Raw genomic sequence first — 9,906 nt, 5'->3', positions numbered from 1 at the left:
GGCATCCACAATTATGGGTATAAACGTTAGCTTGTGACTAAATTATCGCTTGTCTTGATTAGGCCTACTCTGGGACCTTAACTTAAGGCGACTTTGGGCGATTTAAGGCGACTTTAGGCGACTTAAGTAGAATTGGCAGAAAAAACATTGCGACTTTTGGCGATTTTAGGCAATTTTAGGCAACTTGAGGCGACTTAAGGCGACTTGAGGAGACTTTATTTCACTCGAGTGATAAAAAGTTTAAACTTAGCAACAGTCTCTCCATGTATCTCTTGCAATAAACCAACATTGTACCAATACTGGTACATAATTAAGTCACCACAGTCTCAAAAATCCAGGGCCGGGTTGTTCAAAGCCTGATTAAACTAACCCAGGATTAGAGAGAATTTTGAATACTTTCATTTTTGTAGCTTTTTGGTCCAGTTTTCTGTTTATGTTGTTTGTCTTTCACTTTTGAGTTTGATTCATCCTAAACTACACAACCATAAGCAGTGAAAGATATTTCTATAAAAAGAATATATTACCTGGGTTAGCGTTACCCGGCTTTCGAACAATCCGGGACAGATTTCAAACCATTACAAAAAAATACTAAAAAGAAGAATTACCGCAACACTGAACAGTTACTACTATAAGAACAATAATAACAATAAATACCGGCAAGGTAGCATGAATATTAGTGAAGATGTCACAATAAAACGATCAAACAAAACTAATAAAAATATATTCACAGTGACAAAAGTTTTAAATTTAATATCTCTTGATTTAATTTGAAATGTCTGTATATTTTCCATAAATTATTCAAAAGACAGGGAAATTAAAATTAATTTAGCTTATTTACATGCATTTATTTTACAATGCTTCCCAAATTATAAAAATGAGTATTTTGGTAGACTTATCTGCCATATTTTTGGCATCTCCATCGTCACTTTTGGCATGGGAGTTTAACAAATGGCATGGCTTTCCAAAGTTGCTCAGTCCTTTTCAGGGCCCCATTCGATTTGTTGCTCTCCTACCTCAGTCAGACAAAACATCCCAATACCGTAATGAGTACCGCATGCTAAGCTCCTACGTAAGAACACTTCCTGCCAAATTTCACCAGCTACATGTACTTATCTGGCTCAAGAAAACTTTGATGACCCTGGCAAGTTTACTGACAGTGAATCCAATCTTTCTAGAAGGTTTTTTACCACGGTTGATCAGACCACCAGGAAATATACCTTCCAAGCTTTCACTAGTTTCCACCTGACACATACCAAATGCCCACAACGACATTTTCACAACGAAATACTAGAAATTGATATATCGATGCCAGACACACTGGTCTCCACCATTTTGATTCTACCAGTAACCCTTGCGCCGCTAACTGGTTTCCATGCTTCAAAGAGACAATATATCGCCTTGTGCCACGAAAATTCGAGTTCTCCTGCTAAGTGATCCCGAATGTAGATTTATTTCAAATCACCCGATAATAAATCACTATATTCAAATTTCGGAGAGTATTAGTTTGGCGATTTGTTTTCTTTCTTGTTTTTTCTAAAGGCCTGTCGGAGTAATCATATCGCGTAAGCTCGCGTACACTTAGGTCACGGGGCCAAACTAAGTCACGTGTTCCAAACATTCGCCTGGCGGCCATGTTTACCGAGAATTGATCATAGACAATTTTCTGTACCTTAGCTTTCGATAGTAACTGTAGCGCAGTCCACGTTAAGTGTATAAGATGATTTGAATACCTGGCTTCATCAAATGTATGAAAAGGATAGATATTATGCTGCAAGTTGGTTCGTCCAATTACGAAATTCAAACGTTTAGAGTTGGCCGAATGTGGAAGTAAAATGCAATGACTTTTGCTGGAGAAATGGCCCACTTTTGTCACTCTTTTACACTGGGTAAGTAAAGTACTTAAAGCCTAGACTCAGTTCGGTCCAATTGACTTTGGATGACCATTTGGTTTTTTACTGCTTAGTGTAAAAGTGATTAGAACGAATTGAGCCTTAACCCAGAAATATCTTTCTGTTTTTTTTTCTTTTCTTTTCATCTTGATGATCTGGAACATCTCTCACTGTTGTTGTTTATCAATTATACACTATAGGTCTTCGAAAGATTTGATTCAGTAATATCTTACAAACATTAAAATAAGCTTAAATAAAATTATTGCAGTATAGTCATTTGTTATATTTCTCCATATTTAGGATATTTCTTGATGATAACACAGAGTGACATCTTTTTTATTAACTCTTTTACAATGAAATACAAGAAAAAATTAAAACTTAATAGAAATACAAAGCCATCTGTGAGAGAATATAGATCAGATTGTCATTCCTATTTAGGTATTGTCTACATGTAGACATTATTTCTGCTAACATGGGCGCTAGACAGGCGCAGGACTATTATAATATTAGGGGTTTTTTTATGTATAAGGGAACCATGGCTTTAAGGCATAATACAATAATTGCTTCTTAAAGGACCCTAGTCAGCCTCTGCTATTTTCGATGCCATCAAAATTATTGATATTGCATGGTGAGGCGAAGTCTTGTTGCATTACTGTAAGTTGTGTTCCTGAAAGTATGTGATTGTCCCTTTATCTCTAGTAGTTTCACAGTGATTTTCTTTGCTTTGACATGCTCCAAATAAAATACAATAGCCAAACTCTACTGGCACAATGTAATAAGCCCCAGTAGGGGTCCATTGCACCAACCATTGGGCCATCGTGCCTCCTCCTCCATACGGTTGGAGTGGAGTTTACGCTAACGTGACAGTTATATGTCTAATAACCTCGTACAGGGGGCAATTTGAGTGTGTAGGAACCTTTTGAACATTGCGTAGCCGATAGCAACTTAAGGCGACTTAGGGCAACTTAAGGCAACTTAAGGCGACTTACGGTTATTCCCCAGTATTGCATTGCGTATCCCTACTGCGCATAATCTCACGCGTGATTAGCGCGCGCGCATTAAAAAATGGCGGCTTTTTCTTTACAGCTGGACCTCGCCACAGAGGTAAATCGTCATTTTCTCGCAAACGAGTATGGTGACCTATCATTTTTTTCTGTTGTTTTGAGTTGAGTAACAAATTTCGCTGTGTAAAATAAATATGGACCAATTCTCAGTGTAGAACAAAAAGCAATCGTCGGAAACGTGGATTTAGCGAGCAATCGTGACTACAATCATGGTGCTATTATAAGGATTTATATGGGTATAAACAAGGTGCTGTTGCTCCTAAACGAACGTGGGGACCCCTCATTTTTATTTCAAAATGTAAGTTCCTATAATATAAACAATCAATAGGCAAAGTTTCACAAAAATCTCAGTGCAGGTTCTATTTCAGTGGAATAACCTTAAGGCGACTTTAGGCGACTTTAAGCGACTTAAGGTCCCAGAGTAGGCCTTTGATTAAAAACGTTCACGTGATTTGGGAATGCTATTGTTAGTAGTCGTATCGCTGGACACAGCCAAAATTTAAAAAAGCTTTTCACTGGTGGCAGCATGATGTTTTTTTCAGGCTGCATGATGTTTCTGCTGGGCTACAGAGCAATTATATAACCCATCAACTCCACTTGTGCACTTTTCAACATTTACAGTAACCTGTTTCTCACTTAGTCACTCCAACACATTGTTTATATTCTTATCATGATCTTCAGTGTCTCGACAGTGGACGATAAGGTTTGCTCTTCTTGTGCAAGTGAGAACGCACAGCTGTAAGCAAAAGTGAAAGTCCCCCATCTTGTTTAGCGTAACGGTGACGTATAGAACCGAAAATATGGTAATTATCCTTTCTGCGCATGCCTACGTGCTTATTCTTGTGTTGTGGACGTCCTCACTACCCTTATGCGTATGTCTGTGCTTGTGCTTGTGACGTAATGAAGCCAGGCTTTAATGATCATTACTTTATAAGAACTTCGCTTTTAGGCTTGGCTAAATCTATAATCTGTTTATATAAGTGCAAAATATTAAAACGGTTGCGAGTACTCGATTCGTCAGTTCTATTTACGGCAACTCGTGCATGAAAAAGGCAAGTGTCCAGGTACCATTTGTAACTAAAAATAAAATAAAACTAAAAATCTGAAAAATTATAACCAGTTGCACTAAGTGACTATAAGCCTGCTTTAACGCTTTTTCACTGTTTGAACAGCCTAGTTTAAAGAAAAAAAGTACTAAATCATAAATGATCCGCTCGATGATAATTGTTTCTTTGTCATTTGTACAGAAAATTTCAACGATTTAAACATCTACCGTGAGCGACAGTCATATTAGTACCGGGTAGAACAGCCACAGATAAGAAATCTTCGTATGTATCAGGTTGAGCTATGATTGTTTATTGCTGTTCAAGACGGATTTTATTAGAATCCAAAGTTTTCTATTTTCGGGTTTATCATGCTGTACAAACTCCCTATCCTAGCTGAAATCAAGCTTTTTATCAGTGTTATTTTGTTTCGTGGTTGGAATTACAGGCGGTTAGTTCCAAAAGAAGCTGAGAGGCAATCTAAGTTCTGGGAGATGTAAGACGGATACAGGAGAAGGAAATCCTCCTCATTAATCAAGCCTATATCGTATGAAAGTAGAATTTAGTCCAAGGTCTTCTTGAACGAAGTCATTTTTGTAAAGACACGTACAGGCTGCAGAAGCCGTTGCCGTGCAGTGAAATCTTAATCCGTTTGAGTTTTGCAGAGAAAACGATGTTGCCAGTCTAGTCCCTCACGGGCAAAGTAGCCGTAGTAGTAGCTCGTCGCAGCGTATCTTAAAGTCCCTAATTACGCAGCATCGGCAATTTCGAAATACGGCCAATTTGAGAATTCATCTTCCTATTTGAAGAAAAACAAAAACCGCGGTCCTGAAATCGGGATGAAATATTCTCACACAAGATGCATCTTTATAAGCAGCAATTTGATTGGTTGTTCATGGCACTTGCAATCTGATTGGTGTGACGCACATTTACGCCTCTCTCACTTATTGATACACATACGGTGGCTGCGCTTGCAGTACGAGAGCCAGTCAAAACCGAGCTGTCCCACCGAAACGACACGATAATAGTCTTTTTCTTTGTAGCTGACAAAAAATATAAACAGTACTGAAAAATGCTTTGGCCTCCTTTAATGCTTAACCCGAGAATTCTGGATTTAATATGACGAAGAACAACATATTTTGTTCAAAAGAACTCTTATCTTACCTGCCGACAATGATCGAAGTGCGAGTGGCCGAAAGTGGGCGACCCCTTTTTGGCGCCAAATGGTAAGCTTAGAGTGACAAATTGTTTGATTTCTTCACTTTTTACGACCTGATACGGTTTTTTTGGAAAAGTACAGTAAGTTCCTTTTCGCGAATTATAAATGCCGTCACCAGTGAGAAGAGTCGACCGACTTCAATGCCTTTCCTGCCTGCAGCAACTTCAAGACTGTAGAGTACTTCCTGCGTGCTGAGCCCTGACTGGTCAATTTATATTTCAGGCGCACCGGCCGTATGCCAGACCCGTCGACTTTAAAACGCGCGCGCACACACACACACACACACACACAAAGGTGAATTTATTCAAGTTGTGTCTCAGGGCTGAGGCAACTCATGGCGTGCTGAATGTTGCGTAAGGCTTAGATTTTAGGTTTTAAAACAGGGATTTAATTTACAGGGAACGAATACATCAAGGAAACACAAATACAGTGAGATAACTACGCATTTGAATAGCTGAAAGAGCGTTAAATAATCACACCCGGGTTCTACTTTGATTCGGCCGACAGAGACACCTTTTTTTCATATAAAGTTTGCTTCTTCTCAAATAAAGTTGCCTCGGGGGTTGTCACCGGTGGCCGAGACCATAAACCTACGGACCTTAGACGTATCAAACGTATAATTTAGCCTCCGGCTGCTAGGTTAAAGTTTCCAACCTTTTAAACGACGGTGCTTAACTTGTTATTAAACCTTTGCTGGCTGAATTCTGGCGATATGTTTAAAAGTTAAAATTAATTTTCAAATATATCATTTTCAGCAAAATGCCAATTAGCTTTGCCTTCAGCTGCGATCAGGACATAAACAAATTTAGAAAATGGGCGAATGATTGTCAGCGTCAACAATGTTTACATTTATGCTTATAAATAGGCCTTAAAAAGCAATATCATTAACATATAAAAAGCCAAATTATTTAGCAAACTGACAAATGCCATTCAGACTTCTTTTGCTTGCGAGATTTATATAATGTTCCGTGCATAACACTTTTTCTCTCTATTTAGATAACGATGCGAATGTCTTTGCAGAGATTTAGCGTTGAAGAAGAGCCATACCCGAAGCGGTTTCTGTGAGCATTTGCGACATCTTTGGACCACACAGTGTCACGTAGACCAGACTGTATATACCTTTGAATCTCCGATAACAGTTTCAGGCTACACACTGACAACTATCTTAAAGCTGCCACAAAATACGGTAAAGGATAATGATGATTACAGTCATTTTAATTTTCCTGCGCATACAGAGGTAGCACTGTTGGTTAGTGTGATTCTTTTTTTCTTTCCTCAGCTACATGTATGAAAAATATTTGAATGGAATTCTTTTTAAAATAATCACAGTTCTCATTTTTCCCTCTTTGCTGTTAACAATTAAATATCAAAAAAATGTACGACTCTTACCTAGCCAGTTTTAGTCAGCTCGCTCTCCTTCTTTGTGGCGGTTTCAGTCAAATCTCCATGAAAAAAAGTAAAGATTTGCATCAAATATTAAGCTTATATGATCACAAGTATGATTCGCTGGCGTAGCATATAATTAGGATTTATGATTTGACTATTTCTTAATTTAAAACGCTCCATTTAGGAAGTATAACCAGGTGGTTTCATAATTGATTTGCCATATTTGCATAGCAATCCAGTTAACATACTAGACAGCTGTGAGCAAATCTTGTAAAACGTTTTGCTACTTTCAACACCTCCTTGAGTGACTATGAGAACTTAAAGTTTTGTAGTTATTCGGTTTTCCAAAACAGCTTTTGTGTTAAAACAGTTTTAAAGCTCAATAGTTTTGCATGTCAACCCAAAAACTGCATCCATTGACCCAGTGAAAGAGATACTTTCCGGCCATAATTAACCAAAAAACTGAGCTAGAAAAGTACCGTTGTTCTCAATTCTAATTTTGAATTTCGAAAAGCTGTTTTATAAAGCTAGAGAAATTATTTCTCCTGCGATGGCATGACTTTTTTTTCAAAAAATTTAACAGTGATGGGCGTTGCTTTGACATTTTGGCGAAAACATCAAATTCATTTGATAGAAAGCGTTTTTAAATAATATTTTGGATAATAATGCTGTTGAATTTTGTTTATTTCTGAATTGAGATATCTATTATACCGCGTGATGTAAGGGATCTGTTTATGATACCACAACGGGACGATCGCCACAGAGGCTGTAGAAATGTGTGGCAATCTTTGAAAACCACAGATTCTTTCTCAGTCCTGGAGCCTGTTTCTAGAAAGCCCCGGAAACTTTTCGGGGCCGTTAAGCCATTTTTAGTTCATCTGTATCTAAAAACGGAGAAGTGTATACGCCTGAAACGTCATATTAAAATTACGTGAATGAAACAGCTCTGTAATCATAAGCTTTGAGATTTTGCTATGGCTTTCCTGGGTGCGAAAACTTTTCGGGACCTTCGAGAAACAGGCCCCTGACGTGGAATCAAACTAAACTGTTTTAATGCAATGGCGGAATAACATCGATTTCTTTTCTAGAGGCCACGGTCCTTTTGGTCAGCGACAAGAATCGGATCCTTCGGTTGAATTTGAGTAGGAGAAGGAGAGCTGAGTCAACAACTCAGCCACCATTAGAAGCAGCGGTTGACCTCTCTATGCATGTTCAGATACAATTATTGAATTCAGATGTATGCACGCAAACCAGAACCGAGATTTTCTGCTTCTGGTTTTTAAATTGGCCAATCTCCGCCGACAGAAAAACGAATGGGCTCTGGACACGAAATTGGCGAAATTGGCAAGCGCACAGCACCTATTGCAGAGTCGCCAAGAAATAAGAACCACTCTTTATAAAACTAAACGGCAGGTAAAATATAGTTGAAATTTAACAAATTGAAGTCTGTTTTTTATGCGTCTGTCCTCTTATTGATGATAAATTGCGACATAAATTGTCAAAGTGGCTGTGGAACCACAAGCCGAAGCTCATAAAATCTCATTGGTTAAAAAGTTGACAGTTTGACAGCTGAAAGTTGTACTTGAAATCGGGCATATATCAAAATTTTATCCGCCTGTATCCTTATAGTACGCTAGACAAAACTGTTCTGGATCAACGTTTTACCACAAAAAATTAAAACAAGCAAAGTGATGCAAATAATTTTTGATTGTCTTAAACCTTATTAAATTCCACACATGGAAACTTACTTTCACATAGATCACGCAAGGAAGACTTGCGTTACGGTGTATCTAAATTTGCGGACTGAATCACAAAAGTACGGAAAATTGTGCGGTTTCTGAGAAAAATTCATAGTTTACCTCGACATCGTAGGGTAATTAGACCAGTGTTGTTGTGCGAAGAACATCGTTACGTGTTAGTGGATTTTTTTCATGAATTCGGCGAGGACAGGGTATGATGGAGGAGAGATAATCCATCTAAATAGTAGTTATAATCCTGTTATACATCAGCGGTTTAGAGAATCAAAGATTCATGTTGTAGTGCTACCACTGGAGGGCCAGAAGGCAAACCAAACAAACATTTCATGCTTTTATGCATCAAACTGCCAGAAAATGGCAAGCTTTTGGTGGATGAGCCTAGAAAGAGGTCCGGAAACTTTCCTAAAAGCACAAATAGCCGTGTCTGAGGTTCTTGACCGACAACGCTTTAACACAGCAGTGTTTTGTGCAACTGTGGCCTCTACGAAGCTCGAGCTAAAGGCAGCCATCTTTAAAGCAGTTGGACGACCGATCTAGTGGCAACAACAGCTTCAAGTTTCTGAAGACAGTATCATATTTAAGTGGCCAAATAGGTTGTAAGTCTTTCTCATACTTTCTTGTCAAAATCTTGACAAAAAAAAAAAAACGCCAGCACGGAAAGAGTTTCTTCTCAAAACAACACTCCAAATGTGGCTCTTTTTTCTCAGAAATTGCGTGATTTTGCATACTTTTGTGACTCAGTTACCAAATTTAGACAAGGTGTAACGCAAGCCTTTCTTGCGTGATCCATATAAAATTAAGTTTCCATGTGTGAAATTTAGTAAAGTTTAAGACAATCACAAAATTATTTGTGTCACGTTGTTCGTTTTAATTTTTTGTTGTAAAGCGTCGATCCAGAACAGTCTTGTCCAGCGTACTATTGATGATAAAAATGAGCCAATCAGCGCGCAAGAAATTAGACAGTTATTGTAAAAAAACCTACTCGAGGGGAGACGTAGAGAGATTAACTGAGAACATCGAAATTTCTGCAAGGAATATACGCTTATCACCGTTTTGTTTTCTTTCCCTTGTTGTGATCTTGGCAAAACAGAAATCTAATTTTCGGTAGAAAAAAAAAAGATATATTCCAAGCAGTGATCTCTGTTCTCTATTTTCATAAATTTGTCAAGATCACTTACTTTTACCACTCTTGTATTAAAACGATGACTTTTAATCTTAAGTTATTCATATCGTTTGAAAGTAATCTGTATTTATAACAGGTAAGAAGTATGGGGGATTTCCCAGGGACCAGAACTATTTACTTGCTTAGTGCTTGACTGGTCATGAATTGGACATTCCGATTGGTCGAAAACTCGGCTTATATAAACAATATAATTGGGTAGTATCACTCGGATATTCCCCAGTTTAAGCTGGAGCATGTTCAGTCACATGACGCATTTAGACATATCGCGTGCGATCGAAAATATTTGATGGATTGCGAGACACTATATTCGCCGCACTATGTTGTAAATATGACATTTCGCTAAAGGAAGTAAACGTACCATACAG

This window comes from Orbicella faveolata, unplaced genomic scaffold, assembly GCF_042242905.1.
Source record: "Orbicella faveolata isolate gen_17 unplaced genomic scaffold, um_ofav_v1 contig_46, whole genome shotgun sequence".
Classification (NCBI taxonomy): Eukaryota; Metazoa; Cnidaria; class Anthozoa; order Scleractinia; family Merulinidae; genus Orbicella; species Orbicella faveolata.
Note: the sequence above shows the minus strand (reverse complement) of the source record.